At 37.3% G+C, this 23334-nt stretch overlaps 1 long non-coding RNA gene across 3 annotated transcripts in view; it reads left to right on the top strand.

Moving 5' to 3' along the window:
- LOC107651823 (uncharacterized) overlaps positions 1-23334 on the top strand; it is a 57370-nt gene that overhangs the window by 5764 nt on the left and 28272 nt on the right. For all 3 annotated transcript variants that reach the window (XR_008917652.1, XR_001628926.2, XR_008917651.1), the window contains 2 exons: positions 10400-10451; positions 12972-13100. This is a non-coding gene — a long non-coding RNA (uncharacterized LOC107651823). The remainder of the gene's footprint in view (positions 1-10399; positions 10452-12971; positions 13101-23334) is intronic.

Genomic DNA, 23334 nt, shown 5'->3' with positions numbered 1-23334 from the left:
TTTAAAGCTTGTATTTCCACAAATTTGGCTGAATTCTGTTTTAACAAAACATCATAACCATATAAGGAGGTTGTTTCTATTTTTTAACCAGGCAGCCATGGTGCTACTACTTATTGTGGGTAGACAAGATGAATTCTGTTTGAACAAGAAATACTGTATAAAGGGTACTGTCAGAAACCCAGCAAAGCAGTCGATCTATTCAACAACACATCCTTTAAACAAGAGCCTATATTGCAACTACTGAAAGTATTAATAAAAATCATCATAAAAATATAAAATACCTGGAAATTAATCTACCAATGTGCACTTAAGACATATAAAGTCAATCATAAAAGTCTCTTTAAAGAAGTGATAGAGCATTAGGTCTGGAATCAGGAAGATCTGGGTTCAAATATGGCTTCAGACACTTCCTAGGTATGTGACCTTGGGCAAGTTCCTTAACACTGATTGCCTAGTCCTTGTTGCCTTTCTGTTTTAGGATTAATAATAAGACAGAAGGTAAGGTGTTAAAAAAGTGAATGACTTATTCAATGCTTATAGTTGTGCCGTGCATATATAATTAAAATTATATCTAAGTTAATTTATGAATGCAAGGCAATATAAATCAAATTTCCAAGGTGATATTTTATAAAGTTAGACAACATAATAACAAAGTTATTTTGGATGAGGAGAAGGTCTAGAAACTCAAAGAGAAGAATGAAAAAGTAGGAATGAAGGGATAATAATACTTCCAGATCTTAAATTATACTAAAGCATTAATCATCAAAACTATTTGTTATTGGTTAAATAATAGATTGATGGATAAAGCAGGAATCAGAAAGAACTTAGTTACTCCAGATTCAGTAAACCGAGAATATAAATTACTCTTGGGAAGAAATCCCTATTTGATAAGAATTGCTGGAAAAACATAAAAGCAATTTGGCAGAAATTAGGTTTAGACCAACAGTTTACACCACATATGCTCAAAATGAATATCAAATTGGATATTAAAGGATATACTATTAAAAGACAGAAGTGAACCAGATTAGGCATTTTTCATAATTATGACTAGGAGGAGAATTGTTAACTAGACAAGGGATAGAGGTGATTGGAAGCAATAAAAGATGATTTTGAATCCATGAAATTAAGAGGCTTTTACATAATCAATAACCTAGGATAAAAAGGTAAGATGTCAATTGGAGAAATATTTTTGCATCAAATATCTCTGATAAAGATTTTATAATCTTTTTTATATTTTTAAAATAATTTTCTTATATTTATATATATTTTTATTATAATTTTATAATCAAGATATATAAAGATATGATATATATACGTGTGTGTGTGTGTGTGTGTGTGTGTGTGTGTGTGTGTGTGTGTGTGTGTATACACTGTGATAGAGGCTGGCACTAGAGAAAAAGTGCCAGACTGAAGAGTATGTGAAACTGATCACCTCGACAGGGGAGGGGTCCCAGGAGTGAATATCCTGAAGGGAGAAGACTCTGGCTTGGAGAGCAGTGAAGGTCTCTCTGTCTGGAGATGTCAAAGAGAGAAGGTGGATAAAGACTTTCTCCTGAGGGTTACCCATTTTTCCTGCTGGTGACTGGAAATCTTTCCCCCCAACATTTCTCAATTGAAGGAACTTTCTGAAGAGAAACCTGAGCAGACTTTACCTCAGCTCCTGTTGCCCACGGGTAAGTCGACCTGACTTTCTCTCAGGGGGCTCAGACTGCCAAGGCCTGAGTATCCCCAAACTTGAGGAGGGAGGAAAAGGGTTTAGAGATAGGGACCCCCTTTTCCCATTCTTCCCTACCTGTTATTTCCTTTTGTATTACCTGATTGAGTTAACATTAAAGTTATCTGTTCCCCAAGCTGAGGGTGAGTGAATGGATCAAGGAGAGACCTTTTGGTCTCGAGTAGTGGAGGGGGGGACAAGAGGGACCAGAGCAAATTGGGGAGAGCAGCTTTAGCTAAGGAGGGAAGGCAGAAGGGGGAAAATCTTCAAACCCCCTCTCCTCTCTCTTCTCTTCCCTCTCTTCTCCATACCTCGGGGTTTAAGCCTCCCCTCAGTGGACATTCCCTTCCTTTAAAAATTTTTTTAAACAGTTGGCACCCCAGATTTAAAAGGACCATGTTTATTTAAAAAAAAAAAAAGCTTTAGTGACTGTCACCAACTGCCATCAACTGTCAGTTGTGAAGTTGTCAATTATAACTCCTGAGGCAAGCAGTCTCTGTCACTAACTCTGTGGTGAGGGAGAACAAGTCAGTTACCAACTGCCACTCTGGTCAGTTACAATACTGAAAGAGAGAGGCTGTACTAGGGCTGTCAGCAATAGGATCTAGCTATCTTGGATCCTATCTAGCTAGAAGCAAAGCTTGTGGGGATAACAACCATTTTCTAACTGTTAATTCCTGGCAGTTAGAGCCTAGAAAAGATCTAATAGAGAACATGTTACAACTAATACTATGGTAGACCGTGCTAGGAATAATTGCCATTTATTGGGGCTACTGTGTCATTTATAATACAGTGGCAGGGATGATAGGCAATGTTCTGGAGACATTAACTAATATGACTATGAGTTGGATGCAGTTGCCAATGAATTATCTAGATGTAAATTACCTCTGGCAAATCATACCCCAAGTCTATTTTGTGTTCATGGTAGTGACTAACATCTTAAAGAATATCAAAGCTGGTGCCAACCTGATCTTCCCAAAGAAAACTGTACATGCTCTAGTCATTGATAAAAGATTAGAGACATTGTTTGGTCAGATCCCTCTTGTAACTGAGATATACCAGCATTACATGCAGAGAAAACAAAGCATGGGTAAGGGAACTCACGAGGAGACTGGGGACATGACAGGACAGATTAATAAGGATGATGTAGTTACTAATACTAATACTGGGACACCGTTAGGTGCAATAGGGGGAAATAGGGGGAAATGGCCTTGCCAATAACATACAGGCACCAATTAATGCATCTGCTAACAATTTTGCAAATGCATCAAAGGCTCAAAAGATTATGCCTTTGCGTGATGTAGCTAAGGTCACTGATAACTCTGGCATTTTACATGCAAAAGTTCATAAGTCATTCACCACCCATGACTTAGAGTCTTTACATAAACATATGCCTAAATTTTTATTAGAGCCTCATCTCGCAATTAAAGAACTAAAAAGAGCATTTTGCCTATATGAACCAGATTTTGAGGATGTAGAAATTCTTTTATCTGAACTTTTTATGCCCCAGGAACATAAAAATTTTATTGAACAAACTAGAAAAGATTCCTCACTCACGAGCTGGCCAGAAGTTTTTGAGGACCTGGATTTTTCTAATCCAAGATCAATGGCTTATCTAAGAAAATGCCATGAAGATCTATTGCAGGGAATGAAGCAATTGTCAGAAAGACCCAATACATGGTGAAAATTTGACAGATTATCTCAAGAAAAAAATGAACATCCAAGCTAATATATTGATCGCCTTATTGAAAAAACTGAGGGACTGTTAGGTTTTAACCCTGATTCAAAAGAAGCAGAAGTACATGTGAGGAGGCAATTTCTCAAGGGCTGTGATAAGCACTTGAGGGATTTCTTCAGAAACTATTGCTCTAATTTTGAAACCATCTCACTTAATGAATTTAGAGATATTGCCACCTATCTTCATGATAACAAAGTAGATCAAGAAAAAGAAAAGAATGATCTAAAGAAAAAGCTCCAAGAGACTCTGAAATGTTAAGGCAGAAAGAATTAGAAGAGGTTAAAAATGTGGCTACAATTAAGACATTCAGTGGACACTCCCTTTTAAAAAACATTTTTTAAAACAATACATAAGGCCAAGAATCAATTTTCCAAATGATAAATTACCAAAATTACTTATAAATTACTTATCAAAAGAATTGCCAATTATTTAAAGGCATGAAAATAAGAGAAATATACTTCACACCAAGCAAATGGGAAAACTCAGAAAAAATGGAAATAGTCAATTCCAGAGGGGCTAAGAAGAGAAGTACATGAATACAATATTGGTGGAGCTGTGAATAGGTCCAATAATTCTGGAAAATAATTTGAATTGTTTTAAAATGTAACTTAAATGATAAGAATAACAAGGATACTAATAATGTGCATAGCTACTACAAACATGTAAATAAAAAGAACAAAAAAAGCTTTTTATGATGTAGCTAGTGCATGTCTATAATCCCTGTTCATAGGAAAACTAAGGCTGATAAATGTAAACTCAGGAATTCCAAGGTACAGGGCGTTAAATTGACCAAGTAAGTCTATCATAATGTGGTCAACCTCCTGGGAATGGGGCCCACAAGGTTGCCTAAGGAGGGGCAAACCAAACATATCAGAAACAGAATAAGCCAAAGGTCTCATGCATGTAAGAAAAGGGTCCAGGCTATGAGTAGCCCCTGCTACTCCCAGCCTCAGTAACAAAATAGAAAAAGAAAGTAGGAGGTCAAGAGGAAGGAAAAAGAGAATGGGAGTAAAAAAATGTTAAGGGAGAAAGAGAGGAGGGGAAATAGAAGGAAAAGAAGGAAAATTGAATAGTTTCAGAATACTTGCTCTTAAAAGAGAGGAGAAAATGTATTTCCTTCTCTTCTATGCAGAGATGAGGAATAATATAAGGAAAATTACATAATACCATCAGACAGTTTTTACGTTGGTAAATTTTGTTAAACTGTTTTTTTTTCCCTTTCTTTTTAATTCTTTGTTACTTGGGATTATTTTCTGGGTTGGGGAGATAAGAAATATATTTTGAAATGGTGATAGAAAAACAAAAGCTCTAATAAAAATTTTTAATGTTAAATGTAGATAACATTAAAATTTTGAATTTTAGTGTCAATTGATTCTGGAATCAAACAATATGAAAATTATGAAGCTATCATGAATTATTTTTTCCCATTTGGAGTATACAAAATACTTTGAAAACTTTAAACATTAGATAAATATTACCTCTAGTATTAGAATATAGGACAAAAATCCCTGCTCACTATATTTTCTCTGGGATAGAACTTGATCTCATACCCTTCAAACAACATCACTTGATATCAGAGTATTGTTGGGTCAATTTGATCATCATGAAAGTAATCTGGCAGAAACTAGACATAGACCAATATCCTACACCATATGCCAAGACAAGCTCAAATTTGTTACTTTAGACATAAAAAGTGCTATTATAAGCAAATTAGAAGAACATGGAAGAAAGTCAGATTTATGATAGGATAGGAGAAAAGTTCATGATCAAACCAGAGATAGAAAGGCTCATGAGAGATAAAATCTATCATTTTGATTACAGGAGATTAAAAATAAATCCAAAAATTAGAAGTGGGAAATTGAGAGAAAAATTATGTTTTCTCTGATAAGGATCTCATTTCTCATAGAGAACTTATTCAAATTTATAAGAATAAAAGTCATATACCCCTGTGATGACATATAAACTGATACAAAGTAAAATGAGCAAAACCAGGAAAATAATTTACATAGTAACATAGTAATATTGCAAGGATAATCAACTGTGAGAGACTTAGTAACACTAATCATTACAATGATCCACTACAATTCTAAAGAACTCATGATGAAAAGTGCTATACATCTCCAAATAGATAAACTCAGAGTGCAGATTGAAGCTTTTTTTTTCTTTTTTTTCTCTCCAGAATATGTCTAATGCAGAAATGTTTTGTTTGATTTCATAAGTATAATGGGCCTTCTACTCTTTGCCTTCTCAACAAGATGGGGAGAAAGATTATTTGGAAATAAAAATAAAATTGAATAAAAAAAACACAACAATCTCCCTATTCTCACTTGCCTCCTGTTTCCAGTCAGTCCATCTCCAGTCTGGCCATCCCTCCTTTCAGTCCTAGATCTCATACTGCCATTCTCAATTTTATAGAGGCACATGGTACAGTGGGTATAATATTGTATTGGGAATCAGAGGGCTGGAATTCTAATCCTGATTTTTAACATTTTCTACTTCTGTGACATTGGAAAAAACCATTTAAGCCCTTTGGACCTCAGTTTCCTGATCTTTAAAATGAGGTTGGACTGGATGATCTCTAAGATCCCTTCCAGTTATAAATTTACTATCACATGAGTCTTCTTACCCCTTTGTCATGTCTTTTTCAGTCCTTTCCGCAACCGTAGCTTAAATCCTTGTTATGAATTCCTGCTCCATTTACTAGATTGTCATCCTGCCTCATAGCTTTCTGTAACTATTACCTGACTCTCTTTTCATTGTGAAGCTCACACATTAAGCCCTGGAGACTTCAAGTGCTACATAAGTACCAGTTATAATTATTTAATCAGCACAATATCTTCAACAAACAGGAATAGCTAGAGGACATTACTATTAATTATATTATTTGGACTTCATTTCAAAGAGGACCAATGACATCATGGGGCAATATCCTGACTCTTGGTTAAACTAGATTGAAGGAAGGAAGGATTGCACCAAGTCATCAGCCTCATTCTCTCTTCCAGTCAGAGAAATCCAGTGTCAGGACAAAAGTTTGGACAACTGGTGATGGTCTGAAATGCAGTGGATGATCTTGGCATCATCCGTGTCTAACCAAGCTCTAAAGGATCCCTAGCACCTGCTTCAGCAACCTTCATAGATACTGGAACAAAATGTTCTCATCTGAACATCCTTTCTAGGGGAAGTCTTCTCTGCTTGCAGTAAACATCCTCCCTAGCTCATTGAAGAATTTGTGGTCCACTGGTTAATATCAACCTTGGTTAGCCCATCTGCTAAGACCAGTTTACCAGGGTGTGGCCACTGTGCATGCTATAGCTTCTTGGAGCCAAAGGTAAGAGTTGAGTGAAAGGTGGATGCCAAAGTGGATGAGCTCTCTTGAAAAGGGTTAGACCAGCCCTCGCAACAGAAGTGCTAGTCCTCTCCCCAAAAGCCATATATACCTCACCATAAATTATAATGCAAATTCAAATATAAGGGAAGAGAAGAGAGAGGAAAAGGAACAAATATTTCTATACCTACTGTGTGCCAGGCACTTAAATTTTTTTAAATTTTATTTTATTTAATTGATTAGAGTATTTTTCCAGGATTACAAAAATCATGTTCTTTCCTTCCCCTTCCTCCAACCTTCTCCTATAGCCTACGCACAATTCCACTGGGTTTTGCATGTGTCATTGGTCAAGACTCATTTCCATATTATTGATATTTGCACTAGGGTGATCATTTAGAGTCTTCATCCCCAATCATATCCCCATCCACCCATGTGATCAAGCAGTTGTTTTTCTTCTGTGTTTCTACTCCCACAGATCTTCCTCTGAATGTGGATAGTATTCTTTCTCATGAGTCCCTCAGAATTGTCCTGGATCACTGCATTGCTGCTATATTACATTCGATTGTACCACAGTGTATCAGTCTCTGTGTATAATGTTCTCCTGGTTCTGCTCCTTTCACTCTGCATCAATTCCTGGAGGTCATTCCAGTTCACATGGAATTCCTCCAGTTCGTTATTCCTTTGAGCACAATAGTATTCCATCACCATCAGATACCTCAATTTGTTCAGCCATTCCCCAATTGAAGGGCATCCCCTCATTTTCCAATTTTTGGCTATCACAAAGAGCGCAGCTATGAATATTCTCGTACATGTCTTTTTCCTTATTATCTCTTTGGGGTACAAACCCAGCAGTGCTATGGCTGGATCAAAGGGCAGATAGTCTTTTAATGCCCTTTTGGCATAGTTCCAAATTGTGCCAGGCACTTTTTACAAATATTATCTCATTTGATTTTTTTTTTTTTTTACAAATCTCCCATTTGATTAATATAAGTACATTTGAGTACAAAGTAGTCAATAATGAGAATGAGACCCAAGAGAGCCAGTGTGGTATAGTGTATTGGTAGAAGAAATTTCCTCATCTTGGCACTTCCTGTACCAGTGAAATCACAGGTTGAACTGAACAGAAGATAGCATGCTCAACCTAGAGTCAAAAAGACTAGGGTTTGAATCCTACCTCAAATACTTAACAAGGTGTGTCACAAAAATGGCAAACCCCTTAGCTTCTCAATTTCAGTGTCTTCCTTTATAAACTAAGCCAATATTTGTAATACTCCACAAATTGGTCTGAGGCTCAAATAAGAGGATATATGTAAAAATTTTCCAACATCGAAAGTTTTACATGAAAATCGATTCTCACTGAAAACAAGACTACTTTTCCTCCTCTATCTCAAAATTTCTCTTTATCTTAATTCACAATTCTGTTCGGAGCCCCCCTCCCCCTCCCAAGGCCAACTCTTTAGATAACTCCCTCCGAAAAAGATTGAGTGAACCCAACAGTCTGGTGCACTAAGGAATGCCAATGGCAATGTCTATATGTTGTTTTGTTGGTTTTCAAGTCTCTCAGACTTTCACTGAGGGCACAGGGTATTAAGGTCCAGAGGCTGGATGGTTATGAAGTATAACTTTTGGGTAAGGGGTAATTTCAGTCTGCTAGTATAAATCAACACCATCAGCTTGTGCACATTGGGGGAAATTGCTTTCCCAAGAACTATTAGAGAGAAATCTGAGAAGAGGCAGGTTTTGCTGAGAGCTATGTCTCTTCTGGCTCCCTTTTAAGGCATTGGTTGCTTTCTGTACTCTATGGTAGAGAAAGCCTTGAAAGGCTGAGGAGGGAAAACGGCTTAAGGCAATGGATAATAAATGGTTAAAGTATGGACTTAAATGAATGCTGGAAATGGGAATGCCCAAGAGAATTCTCGTAAAAATAAATCCACAGACTCAATCCCCTCCCCCTTCTCTTTACTGTGAGTTGGGGGTGTGGGGTGTGGGAAGATATACTAGAGCATCTGTGTTCAGATGAGAGGGCTCTTTTATTTATGCCCTTGTCTCTGATATTTCTTTTATCTCCTTTCTCCAGAAAAAGTTGGATGCAAAGAGAAAGAAAAGAGAAAAAAAAAGGCACAGTACAGTAGTGACAGATGTTGACTAGGACTCTCTCAGCTACTGAAAGCAGCCTTGTGTATATTCGGTTTCTAACACAAGTATTAGTTTCCCACATGAGACTTTGGCCTTTTGACAAACAGCCATGGAAAGTCAGTGCTCATAACTAACTCCAAGGAGCAAGTCGGAGCTCGGGGAGGCAAGGAGAGAGAAATAAAAGAGGAGGAGCTGGCTGGCCCAGCCCTAGCCCCAAGCTGGCCACTGCTCCCGCAGCCCGCTGACCAGCCATAGCGGAGGCTTCAAAAGCCCGTTTTCCTTGGGTGTTGCTGCAAATCGATGCGAACCAACCACAGAGGCAGGGAGAAGACTGGTCTTTCAGGCAGGGAGTGGGAGGCCGCTGCAGGCTCCGGTGTTCTCTTCCAGCGCCAGCAAGTCGTAGTTAACATTTTCAGCCCACTTGCCCTGAAAGCTCCATCCATCTTTGCCCATTCAAGGAGCCTGCCAGTATTCTCCAGAGCTCCTACAACTTTTCTTTCTTTCTCCAGGGTCTGGCTGCTCCGAGTCCCCTTTATTGTCACATAGCCAATAAGAGTTTAAATTGACTGTTTGTCCTCAGGCACCTACCTACCTGATGGTCTTCCTCTGCCCTGCTGTTTCCCTCAGCCATCTGTTTTCCCTAAATGAGCTCAGCTCTTCTCCCTCCTCTTGTTCTCTGAACTTTCTTCATGGGAACAAACACTCGTTTTCTTGTTTGAGGTCTGATTAGAGAAGTGCTCTGATATCCACTGGATGTCTTTTTAACAAGGTACAGGCTGCTTCTTGACGGCTGCTTTTTTCAAAGCCACCTTCTTCCAGCTGTTCTTGATTTAGCCACGCCCCCTCCCCCAGTCCCCTCACTCCCACCCCTGGCCAAGCCTTCTCACGAAACACGGTTTATTTTTCAGGCATGTTGATGCTTTGTTGACTTAATAATTTGGGAAATGATATACACCCTCAGCAATCAGCATTGGGGTTCTTCAGAGAGATCCTCGATTTCCCTTTGTTGCTCTCAACTTCAACACCTACTCTGCCCACTCAAGTCTTTGTTGGCTATTAGCACCGGCTCAGTTTACTTTTTCTAGTATAGAGGCAGCAGCCTACCCAGTAGAAGCTTTTAAACAAAACTTCACTTCCTGGCCCTGAAGGGCAATGACAGAAAGTCAGAAGTTTGTAATGAGAAGAGGGGGAAAGGAGTGGAGTAGTTGGCTTGGTTCTCTGTAGGCGGATGCCTTGCCTCGGTCTAAGAAGTGATATTATCCATCCCTACTGTGAGATGGGAAGATCATAAAACCAAGTTTTAAGTTTCTTTCAACATCTTTATTGAAAAATAGTTCAAGAAGTTAAGCCTGTGGGTTGTTTTGGTTTTTGTGTCTTTTGGGAGTTTTTTGTGGATCTGTTGTCCCACTCTGCTGACCCCATTTGGGGTTTTCTTGGCAAAGATCCTGAAGTGGTTTCCCATTTCCTTCTCCAACTCATTTTACAGATGAGGAAACTGAAGCAAACAGGAGTAAATGACTTACACAGGATCACCACCAGTAAGTATCAGTCTGGATTTGAACTTCGGTCCTGACTCCTGTGCCACTTAGATGCCCTGAGCCTGGTTAAGGGTTCTAAATCAGCAAGCTCTGAAACTATATGGAAGACAGATTTTTGAGCTAAACGTGTTGTAAAAAGAATTATTATTGTGTAAACGCCAGTTCTTTAGACAAAGAGCAGATGGAGCATGTTTGACACGTCTCAGAAAAAAAAAAAGTAGAAAATTAACTTCTTAACAACTGAGGAGGAATAGAGCCATGGATGCTTTTACATTCTCAGTATGGACATTCCCTCCTTAGTTGTAATCTTACTTTTTTTTTTTTTAACAAAGTGCCATGAGTTAGCACATATAGTGCAAAGAGGCATAGATTTGGTGTCATAAGGACCTGACTTTGCCTCCCAACGCTGTCACTTAAGATGGATGGCCTTGCCCAAGTCACAACCTCCCAGGACTTCAGTTTTCCCCATTAGAGAAACAGTTAAGAGTTAATAATATATTTAATAGTATACTAGTAAAATAATAGATAATGGTTACACTACCTAATGGGCTCATGGGGTTATTGTGAGGAATTCCTAATTGACTATATAAATATGAATTGTTGGGGTTTTTTTTCCTTAATAATGCATAAAAGAAATAATGGAAGAGATCTGGCAGTCTGGGACTAAGGAGAAGATGTCAACCTTATACTTGGCAGTTTTTCCTCTAGTAACTGACAGGAGACACTGGGAAATATCCATGGCTAGCTATTGAGAAATAAGTACCTAGAGGCATTTAACACTGATTTAGTTCAAGGTTGAGGGCAAACTGCTATGTTGAGGAAATTTTTTATTCCAAATTAAAGTAAGGTAGAATACATTAAAATTTATTTGTGCAGTGTGCAATAATTATCTGATGTGAATCACATTAGGTATAGAATTGGTTGATAAAAGTTAAAGGTTCATAAGAAAAATATGAAATTGTATTTTTGTCTGTTTACTTTAAAAGTAACTATAAACCAGTAAAAACTGGATTAGTCACTATTGATTTTTGAAGAATCACTTTGCATTTGAGTTGGCTGGTGGGTGAACATGAATATGGGTGTGAATTGGGAGAATGAAAGAATGTTAACAGTAAAATTCCTAAGAGTGGTAAGGCTAGGAAGAATTACTGGTAGTGGATTCCTTTAAAAGATGATAGAAGAATAGCAGATAGGAACGTCCAGGGGCAGGAGGTTGGGGTGGGGGCTTGGGGGTGGGGTGGGTGTGGGTGGGTGGGTGGGGTGTTAATGGTTGTGTTCCCCTTCTAAATGGGAATTCCAAAAATTGGATTCCAAAAATCCAAAAATGTAAGAGGGAGAGGCAGTGGTGTTGGTAGCAAACAGGCTGAAGAGTTTTAAGCTAAGACTTGAAGATCTACCAACTGATCTCAATCTTTGAGTTAAGGGATTTCTACTCTAAACCATCATATTAAAATTTAATGCTGGTTTACATTATCGATTTAGTTGGGGACAGACTGAAACAAAAAAGTGTGTCCATAAGCACAGCACTCCATCCAATTTCAGGCACAGCACATGCCTTTTATTCTGGACTAGATGGCTGAGGCACCATTGCCACCTGGTGGGAACATGCCCAAATTACAAGTCCAGATTTTTGAAGCCTAAACAAATAATTTTTAATGGCATTCCTGTAAATCTAAAATTATGAAGTTCCTAGTATCATAGTTCTAGCACTTGAAAGCACCTCAGAGGCCATCTGGGCCAACTCTCTCATTTTACATATGAGACCTAATATGATCGAAGCACAGGGAGAGGAAATCAGATGATTTTGAGCACTTCTTGAGACTAATCTTCAAGGTAACAGTTTTATTTGAAATATTCTTAATCTCCATAATTTCACATGAATTAAATGACAAAAACATTTTTAATGCTTTAAGGATTTTTTATGCATTATGTTTATCCATCACAAATATTTACAGATTAATCCCACTTTGGAGAAGCTTCTTGAAACAGAGCAAAATAATTTTTAAAAAACCAAAACTAATAATATAATGATCTCATCTAAAAGTTCATGTGATATTTATATCTGTAGTTTCCTCCCCCAACTCAATTTTTGGAAATTAACAGAAATTTATTTTTCTCCCTCCCCACCCCAATGGGAAAAAAGAGGAAGCTTCTTTTTAAAAAATATACAAACAAAAAATTCTCCCAATGGCTATACACAAAAATATGCCTGTTCTGCACTCATTGCCTTTCTCTAATTGATAGCATGCTTCATCATGGATCCTTTATTATCATGAATAAAATTATTATTTATCATAGTTCTTATAGATTTCAAAGTTTTTTGTTTTCATGGTGTTGTATAAATAGTTCTTCTGATTCTGCTCATTTCATTTTCATTAATTTATAAGTCTTCCAAAGAGTTTGTTTTTATAATATGATGTTATACTATAAATTGTTCTGACTGCTTACTTCATGCTGTATCAGTTCAAGTAAGTCTTTCCAGGTCTTTTTGAAATCACCTCTTTTCCTCATTTCTTACAGAACCATATTATTTCATCATATTCATTTACCATGACTTCAGCCATTCCTCAACTGCTGGGCATCCTCTTACTTTTTAGGTTTTGCCACTACAAAAAAGAGCTGGTATAAATATATATTTTTTTGCCTAAAGTAAGTGCCTTTTCCTTTCTTTGATATCTTTTGGCTATGGACCTATCTGGATCAAAGGGCATGCATGCACTGTTTAGTATCTTTTTGTGTCTAATTCCAATCTGATTTCCAGGATGGTTGTGCCCATTCATAGGTCTATCAACAGTGTACTGATATGCCTGATTTCCCTAGTCCTTGTAATATTTATAATTTTCCTTTTTTACTTGTCTTTACTACTCTAATAGATGAGGTAGAATCTTAGATTGCTTTAAACCCTTTGTATACTATCCCCTACAAACTTCTAATCCCCAGGGGGAGGTTGATAGTGAAAAGAACATAGCATGGAAAACATTAATTTTCCTCACTCTTTTCTATAACAATTAGTGATGGTGAGTCAGGTCCTAAGGGTATGAGACAAGCCAGTCCAGGACCAAATTTCTAATTCTTATAAATACTGAGAGTTTAGTCCCAGACCATCATTCCCCACTATGGAATTATAAAGACTAAAGTAATAAATAACAGAGCAACCTAAAAAGTTCAGGACCTCTACAGGGCTCTCTAAAAATAGTGATCATTACTCTAGAAAGAAATAAGATACTTGACATATTTCCTTCTAAACTTTTGCCTACTCTCTGGGTAGAAGAATTAAGAAACAAAAGTGGGCCACTGCTAGAAACTGCTTAGTGATCTTTTTTCATAGAAACTGGACAGTCTTTACATATGTAGGCTAATGCTTGCCAAAACAATTTCCCAATAGGTTTGCAAGGCTCACCTCATTGTTTAGGTAAGAGGGGTACAAGTTGGGGTAAGGCTTCACCGGAGCTCCTTTATTGTTCTACCCCCCCCCCCCCATCTCCCCTACACGCCACTTAAAGGCACACTATGGTGCAAATGACCAGTAGATGATCTTTTGTTAAGAAGAGATTTTTGTGGCTGGGCAGTGGGTGTCTAAAAGAAAGAAACATCATGATGAAGTTGGAAAAATCATAGAAAAGGGAAGCTAAACATAAAGTTGTCTACTTCACAATTTTACCTGAGGATGTCCCTTTGAACCCAAATCCTAGGATATTCCTGGAACTGTTCAAGTCTCCTGAAGAACTCATGCCAGTAGCAGTGACCTAAGGCAAGTCCAGATCTGATAACATTGTAAAGGCATGATTAACCCCAGACCAGACCCACACGCACACTGGCATATCTCCATGGGCATGAGAAAACTCAGTTGCCATCTGGCACATTTCAGTCTATGTCCAGAGCTATTCTGATGGATATGGTTCATGGAAAATGATGCCTTATTCTGTGATGTCCTGCATAAGAAAAAAAAATAGGAAGGGGTTTAGACTAGACCAAATATACAGAAAAAGAGTCCCCAATGGACTCCATACAATTTTAGGGCATTGAAGGATAGATTCTCAAGATGTATTAAAGAAAGAAGGACAAAAAACACAATTAGGAGATGTGATATGGATGATGAGCCAGCAAAGGATATTGAGAAGGAAGAGTTAGACAGGTTGGAGGAGAGCTAGGAGAGAGCAGTGTCACCAAAAAACAAGAGAAAAAAAAATATCCTGGAAGAGACTATGTCCAACAGTGTTAAATGCTGCAGAGATAACAAGAAAGATGAGGACTAAGAAAAGGCCACCTGATTCAGCAATTAAGAAATACTGATTATTATACTCAACTTCAATTGAATGATGAGGTCAGAAATCAGATTGCAAAGGTGTAAGAAGAGAGGAAATGTAGTCAAAGTAGATGACTTTTTTGTATTTAACTGAGAAAGAAAAGAATCAGAATGATAGCTTAAGGAGTAAGGGCTCAGTGAAGTTATTGGGTTTTTTTGTTTTTTTTAAGGATATGGAGAAACAGCTAGGTGGCTCAGTGAACAGAGCCAGGCCCAGAGATGGAAAGTATTGGGTTCAAATCTGCCCTCAGACACTTCCCAGCTTCCTCATTGGGCAAGTCACTCAAACCCAATTGTCTAGCACTTTCTACTCTCTTCTGCTGTCCATTCTAAGACAGAAGGTAAGGGTTTTGAAAAATATAAATATAAAGAATATGGAGACTAGGGCATATTTGAAGGGGTAAGGAAGAAACCAGCAGGAAGGAAGAGATTGAAGATTAAAGAGAGATAGGATATTGAAGAAGAGAATAATCAGTAGGATTGAGGGCATGTCATGAATAGAAGGAGAAAAACTACCAGATGATCTGACACTGGCTGAGGTAAACAGATAAGAGTATGAAATGATTTCAAGTGGTTTGGGGAAGAGAAGAGGGAAATCACCCAAAAGTGCCTTCAGTTTTTACAATATAGGAAGAGAGTAAGTCCTTGACTAAGATGGCAGGAGAAGGAGGAAGCATGATAGACTTGAAGAGAAGAGAGAAATTTGGAACAGCCTCTTTGGGGAGTGGTGTTGAGAATCAGTTAGGGAAGAATAAATGAGTTGCCTATAAAGGGAACAAATTCTCATTGGCTATTCTTAGTGAGCTAAGGAAAACCAATACTCTAGCCTCCTACAAAAGCCATCCCCTTGTAAATTTATGCCAAACACCACCTTGAATTTACTGGGTTTATCCAGGCCACGTAGTGATGAACAGAATTTCAACATACTGTATGGAGTCCATAAAAAAATACTAATTTACTCAACCAAAGTATACTTCCAGTAAACAACTTGTTTTCTTCTTTTCCTTCTTCCTCAGTCCTTACAATTCTCTATGTCTCTTCAGGTTGATAATGTGAATTTTTTTTTAATTGGATGACTTCCATGAGAACACTGCCCACTTTGCTTCTCTCTTGTCCTTCCCCAAATGTTTTGCTATATACTTCCTGTAAAAGAAAGACATCTGACTTCATTTCAGGATTTAAGAATTAGGAATAGTCATATACAAACATTATTCAGAATTTCATCCTGACCTCTTTTTGGCTTTATGCATGAATGAGTTTGGGGGTGGATGAGGTACTAGAAGATCTGTATGAGTTTACATTGAAGGATTTTGAGCCTATGAGTTAAGGAAGCAGACATCTTAATTTTTAAAACTGTTGTTGTGTTAAGCACTTTACAGCCAGACTCCTCTTTGACTACTAAATCCAATAAATCTGTAGGGCTGTGAGACTTGAAACTTATGCATAGCTGCTAATGCATGCCAGCAGTGGTTTCCCCAGTGAAAAGAAGCTGTATAATAAGCAGTGCATAAAGAACATTCACATGCATACACATGCATTTAAATTCAGTCCCATACATTACATTGGCAGCATTTTTATCAAAAGTTCAATCTATAAGTGATGAACATATGATTGCCACGCTTACCTTCTGTGGCCTGTCAAAGATAGAAGGCAACATTCTGATTCCAGGAAAGCTGCCCAGGATGAGCGTTCAACAGAGACAGTTCATCCTTACACAGAGATAGGAAGCAACGACATTTCAAAGAAAGCCAAGCAATGCCATGTGTCTGCATGTATCACCATGCCACCACCATGTTAGCTCAGTGTTTCCATGATTCAGATTCCTACCAATAAATCCTTCCTTTTTTACCCTAACCTGTCTGATAATAAATTGATGCTACCATCCAAATAATTTAAGAGAAAAAAAGACAATACTAAAATTTTAGTAAGCCTACAAAATTTGTTTATATTCTATTTGTATTTCTGAATACGTCTGCCCAATTAATCCAAGCTATTCCTATCTGTTACATATAACCTAGCTTCATAAAGCTAAAAGGGATTCTGGAAATAAACCAATCCAACCTCATATTTAGATGGGGAAATTCTTTATGTCAGATAAAGATAACAGTATTCAATTCACTGACTATTAACATCGAGGAAAGATTAAAAAAGGAAATCTGTCAATGTCTCAGGGGACTATAGATTTCCTATTTATGATGTGCTTTTCCTAAATGTTCCTATTGATAGATGACATTATTTTAAATTTTGAGACCTCATCAGTGAATTTTCACAGCAATGGAAGAGTTGTCTAACCATTCACTCTGAAAAGCCAAACTGGATGAACTATGCACAGATTCAGACATAGATCAGCAGGTCATCAAATTAATTCTTACAGTTGCACATACACATCTTAATAGGAAAAGTGAATGGAGCATATCTGGAAATTCATATATCACATGTTTTTGTCCTCAATTTCTTGCTGCCTCAAAAGCCTATCTACTTAACACCAATATTTTCCCAAAGATACTATTCAGCTGCTAATCATGTCACATTATAATAAAGTAATTTTTTAAAATGACATCCCAATGCAATACAGATTGTAGGAAGAGAGAGAGAGACAGAGAGAGACAGAGAGAGACAGAGAGAGACAGAGAGACAGAGAGAATTAAATAAGCATTTACAATGTGCTAAATCCTGGGAATATAGATATAAGAGCAAGACAACTCCTGCCTTCATGGAATTTACATTCTAATGAGAGAAAGCATATAGAAGATAGGATGATCAGGGACTGAAGCATATTAATAATGATGACTTGTATTTAAGAAGTGATATAAAGTGTTTTCAGAGATATACATGACTAGAAAAGAAGATGAGAACATCATTTTAACAAAATGAAACACAACAAATATATCACTCTAGTGCTACATTAGTGGGTTTATGGTTAAGGCCCAGACTTGTGATTTCATTAGTTTGAGACTTCTTTTATGAGGAAATTCCCTCTACCAAGGCAGGTCAGCACCATTTCCTCAATTTGTAGCCTTAAAAAAAGTGCCTATAGTACTGAGAGATTGTGACTTCCTCAAGGCCACACAGCATTGCACTGCCTCCCTCTAAATTGATACTCTTCCCCTCTGCAAAATATTAAAAGAACCAGAAAAAATTCTTCAACACCAGAACAATATAATGTGAAAAAGTATAGAATTGTAATCTGTATTGGCAGTGCCTAAACTAATAAAATCATAGTTTCATCAAAGTTTCTATAGGCTCATGAATAATTCTAATTTCACCTATCTGTTAGCCAGTGTAAAATTTTATCCCTGGACTTTAAATTAATAGCTTTCTACCAAAAACTAAGCTCTAATAAATAAACCTCTGTAAAAACTTTATTAATTTCTTTATGGACAAATTAGACAGCAACTCTTGGAATGATGATTTTTTTTTTTTTGCAAATTAAACAAATGTTTTCAAAAATCTAATTATATGCAAGGCATATTGCTATTCACTGGGGATATACAGACAAAGAAAACAGGATCCCTGTCCTCAAAGAGTTCATTATAAAACAGAGATTAAAATTAGCTTTAATAGAAATTAGAATGTGGTAATTAAAAAGGAAAAATACAAACAAATTGGCATAAGAAGTTCAAAGAGAAAGAAAGCAGTTCAGGTAGTCACCTTCTCTGCAGCTTATGGCCTCAGAGAGTTCCTTAAGGCAATGGCAAGTTAAGTAACTTCCTCAGGATTACATTTAATACCTTTGGAATAAAACAACACATTCACCAAGACATAGTAGTACTGTAACAGGAATGTGCTGGAACCAGTCAGGAATTTTCTGTGTGAGCATTTAGAAACCACAGAAATCTACAAGCTACAAATCAAGAATTGGTTTATTGTTTTGTTGATTGTCTAGACTTAAGAAAGTTATAGAGAAAATGTTAATAATACAGATTAAATTGAAAATACATCCTGCATTCTTAAAGAGTTTGAGATTAAACATTTCCCAGCAATCTGAATAATAACATTTAGGACTAGATTAAGAAAGAATCAGAGGTAGTGTGGTATAGGGATAGAGTTGGGAACTAAGAAGACTTCGATTCAAGTCCCACCTTTGACACAAACTGACTTTGTAATCCTGGGAAAGTCACTGAATTTCTCAGCGTCTTAAGCAACTCTCTACAAGTTTCAGAAAAGGTGTTCTCCTGCATTGATGGAGGGAGCTTATTCTTTTGACAATTGCCTGTCCTGGTGAAATCACATCTATAGCAATCTCTACCTGGAAAGAAAGAAGAAAGCATTTCAAATAAGGCAAGAGTACAATTATTAGCTTTTCCCTTTTCCCTATCAACTTTTTCTTATTTGAATTAAATAAAGCAAAAGAGTCATAAATATTCTATATATTTAAATATGGCCTTGGAATTTCATTTAATCTTCCATTCATTCCCCTGGAGGAATATTCTCTCTCTCTCTCTCTCTCTCTCTCTCTCCCCTCATTCTTTTTTTCCATTTACATGTAGAAACAATTTGTTAACAAGTGCTTTCTGATCTTTAAATTCTGTCTCTTTGCCCTCTTCCCCCCCTCCCCAGGTGGCAAAAATCTGCTATAGGTTAGGGAATACTATTCCTTAAGTATCAATCTGTTCTCAACTCAAAAAAACCCTTCAGTGACTGCCCATTTCCTTCTAAGTAAAATTCAAATCTTTGCCTTTTTTTAGCCTTAATATCAGTATTTGCATAGCACTTACTTTGTGTCAAGCACTATGCTGAGTGCTTTATAATTATTTTCTCATTTTGATTTCAACAAACTATAGGAGGTAGGTACTATTATTATCCCCATTTTATTGGATGAGGAAACTGAGGCAAGTGGATGTTAAGTGATTTGCCCAGAGTCACAGCTAGTAAGTGTCTGAGGCCAAATTTGAACTCAGGTTTCCTTGACTGCAGACCAGTGCTCCATGCACTCTGGCACCCCCAGCATCCTAGCTCACATTATTCCCCTACACATCCTATGCTCCAGACAAACTGGATAACTCTCTGATCCTTTCACATTTCTGCCTTGGTGCTATTGATCTCATTTTTCTCTATGCATAGAAAAAGTTCCCACCCTTTTTCTATCCCATCCTAATTCATATGCCTCCTTCTCTGGGCAGCTTTTTTCCAATCCCATTTGCTAAAGACTTTCCCCCCCTCAGTTTTCACATAACACTTTTTTTCCTCCAACTGTAATGTTTTCTCAGACATCTGCACACAGCATGTGTTTAATAAGTGTTTTTTGACTGATGTGGCAGAATGAAGACTGAGCAGCTACATGTAATGGGGACAGAGAAGAAAGTCAGGCTCAGGATAGCCAAAATGTGCCTGGAAATGAAAGATATGCACCAGAATTGACCACAGGCTCTTAACCATTTTGAGTGTGTGATGAACCTCTTTAACAGTCTAGGGAAGTTTATGGAAACCTTATCATAATAATTTTCACACATAAAATACATAGGATTACAAAAATCCCATTATACTAAGGTAAAATGATCAAATTGTGTATATGTACATATATATTTAACATAAATTCATGGATCTTAGTTAAGAGCTCTTACCTTAAAGGTATCCAGAAATTGACAAATGAAGTGAACCTAGGATTATGAAGCTAGGTAAGCTGTCCACAGTTGGGTGAAGCACAGATGGGCTAGGTTAGAGGACAGTAATATATAAAAACCAGGAGCCAGGAGAACAGAGATCACAAATAATGAGAGTTGACATTTATATAACATTTTAAGGTTTATAAAGTGCTTTCCATAAATCTTGATTGAGCCTCACAACAATCCTACAAGTCAGAAAATGGATGTTTGAGCTATGGAGTAAGTAAGAAGGAAGATCTCATTTGATCATCAGAAGAACCCTGGGAGGTGGGTGCTATTATTATCTCCATTTTACAGATGAGGAAACTGAGGCAAACACAAGTTAAACAGCCTTGCCCAGGATCATGGCTGGTAATTATCTGAAGCAGATTAGAACTTTTGTTTTCCTGACTGCAGGTCCAGTGACTTATACACTGAACCACCTAGTTGTCCCTATTGACCTGATAGAAGTTGAAGGGAATTGGGGAAGATGAATAAAGGGCATCCTCTTTCTCTGGCATTCTCTTTTCTTGAGACCAAGCCAGAGGCAACATGCTTTTTTTGGGGGGGTCTGGCTCCCAGACTGGCCCAGAATCTCCTTTTTCTGATGAGGAGAGCAGCAGCCCAGTAAGAGTTCTTACTCTCTCCCCATGCACAATTGACTTCAAGCTTATAAAACTGATATATAATAGAATTTTATCCTATTTTCAAGAATGCTTGTTTCTTTTTCTTAAGACATTTTTTTTTGTCAAAAATTGTATTATAAAGTTGTAGAAGTAATTTTTGATGTATGCATTTTGTATTTGAACTAGAAAATTTTCCTGATAATCCAAGGGCTCAAGCGGAAATAATTAAATGCCCTTTTCCCAAAAAAGTCTTCTCTGTTTTATTGAGTGAGAGTCATCCCAATATGATTTTCCTTTAGTGACTTTCTTTAGGATCCTGAGAACTATTGACTGGGAAGGGAATTAAAGGAAGCATGATTGGAGTGGAAGAACACTGATTCTGGGATTAGAGGATTAGGGTTCAAGCCCCAACTCTGATATTATCTCTGTGACCTTGAGTAAGTCACCTAAGTACCTTCGGATGATTTCTGCATCTTTAAAACACTTCTTCCTCGTTTCTTTGATTTTTTTAAGAGCAATGTTCATAAAGGACTACCAAAAGAATGGGGGCATGATACTAGCAGACTTGTAGAGAAGTGTTTATAACAGACTGGAGAAAAACAGAGACATAAAAGATCAAGTATGGTCTTAGGGGTCTATTGGTAAAGCATGCTTCCTGACTCTTGACATAGAGGTGATGGGTTATAGGTAAAGAATGAGACATTCACTGTTAGATATGGCCAGTGAAGTGATTTGTAACTTTTGTTACAATACAGAATTCTACCGAAGAGAGGAGGTCATCTAGAAATGACAGCTACATTCTATCTAGTACTTTGCATAGTGCCTGGAACATAGAAGGCACTTAATAAGTGCTAGTTGACTTACTTTTTTAAAGCATTAATAAATTTTGAAAAAATCTTAAAAGTTCTAAAAGGATAAAAAATAAGCTATTACTCTAAAAATTTAAAAGAAAAAAGACAATACTTTTATAAATGGGAAAAATGAGACTTAGAGAGTGACTTGCTCAAGGTCACACAACGAATAAATATTGGAGGTGGGGCTCTTCAAACATTTGAAGGTCTGCCACTTAGAGTGTTTGTTTTGTTTGGCTCTGCAGGGCAGAACTAGGAACATTGGGTAGAAGTTACAGAGAAACAAATATCTGTTAAATATAAGAATTTTTAAAGCCTTTCAAGATCTGACCTAAATCTGTCTTTCCAGCCTAATTGTACACTATCTTCCTTAACACATTCTTTCATCAAGCCCAACTAGCTTTCGCATTGATCTTTACACACAAAGGACACTCCATCCCTTATTTTTATGCCTTTGCACTAGATGTACCTGATTGCTGGAATGGATTCTCTCCTCATGTTCTTTTCAGAGGATCCCTCTTTCTTCAAGATATGGCTTAAGCACTACTTTCTACACCAAAAATTCTTAATCCTAGGCCCAAGAACTTTAGATAGATAGATAGATAGATAGATAGATAGATAGATAGATAACTAATCTTAATATAATTGGTTTCTTTTGTAATTTTACATATTTTGCTCTACATGTTTAAAAATATTATGCTGAGATAGGATCTATAAGCTTCACTAAATTGCTAAAGAGGATCTATGACCCCCAAAATGTTAACAACACCTGTACTACATGAATTACAGGTACTACTCCCTTTTCCAATGTAATACAATTCAATGGACATTTATTAAACACTTACTATGTACTATGCTGAATTCTGGGGATAGAATTCTTGAAAAGAAAGGCAATCTCTATCCTTAAGAAGCTTACATTCTAGGGGGCAGCTGGGTGGCTCAGTGGATTGAGAGCCAGTCCTAGAGACAGGAGATCCTAGGTTCAAATCTTTTAATTCTCTCTCTCCCTTCCCCTCTTCTCTCTCTTTCTCTCCCCATCCCCTCCGTCTCCTCTTTCAATCTCTCTCTTCTCCCCATCTCTGTTTCTCTCTGTTTATCTCTCTCTGTTTCTGTCTCTCTTTCTCTCTGTCTCTCTCTCACACACACACACACATACACACCCACACATACCCTATATCTTTATACATTTAATCAATACCCATTTTAACTAACTCACTGTAAAACACAGATTCCTGGAGCATCCCTTTGGAAGCCTCCTTTTGACACTGAAGCCTTAAGGATTATCCCATGCCTTCGACCATTCAACTAATTTCAAATCCACTGAATTGTTTTGTTGTCTAGCCCATATTTCTCTGTCTCTTCCACAAGAACACCATGAAGAAAGTGGCAGAGTGGTGCAAGGCTGGCCTTGGAGTCAGGAAAACCTCAGTTCAAAATCCTCCTCTGGCACATTCTTCCTGTTTGATTCTGTGAATTAACTTTCATTCCCCCCCAAGCAATTCTCTAAGACCAGAA

The sequence above is a fragment of the Monodelphis domestica genome, chromosome 3, assembly GCF_027887165.1.
Source record: "Monodelphis domestica isolate mMonDom1 chromosome 3, mMonDom1.pri, whole genome shotgun sequence".
NCBI classification, from domain to species: Eukaryota; Metazoa; Chordata; class Mammalia; order Didelphimorphia; family Didelphidae; genus Monodelphis; species Monodelphis domestica.
Note: the sequence above shows the minus strand (reverse complement) of the source record. Positions and strands in the feature narration are given on the sequence as shown.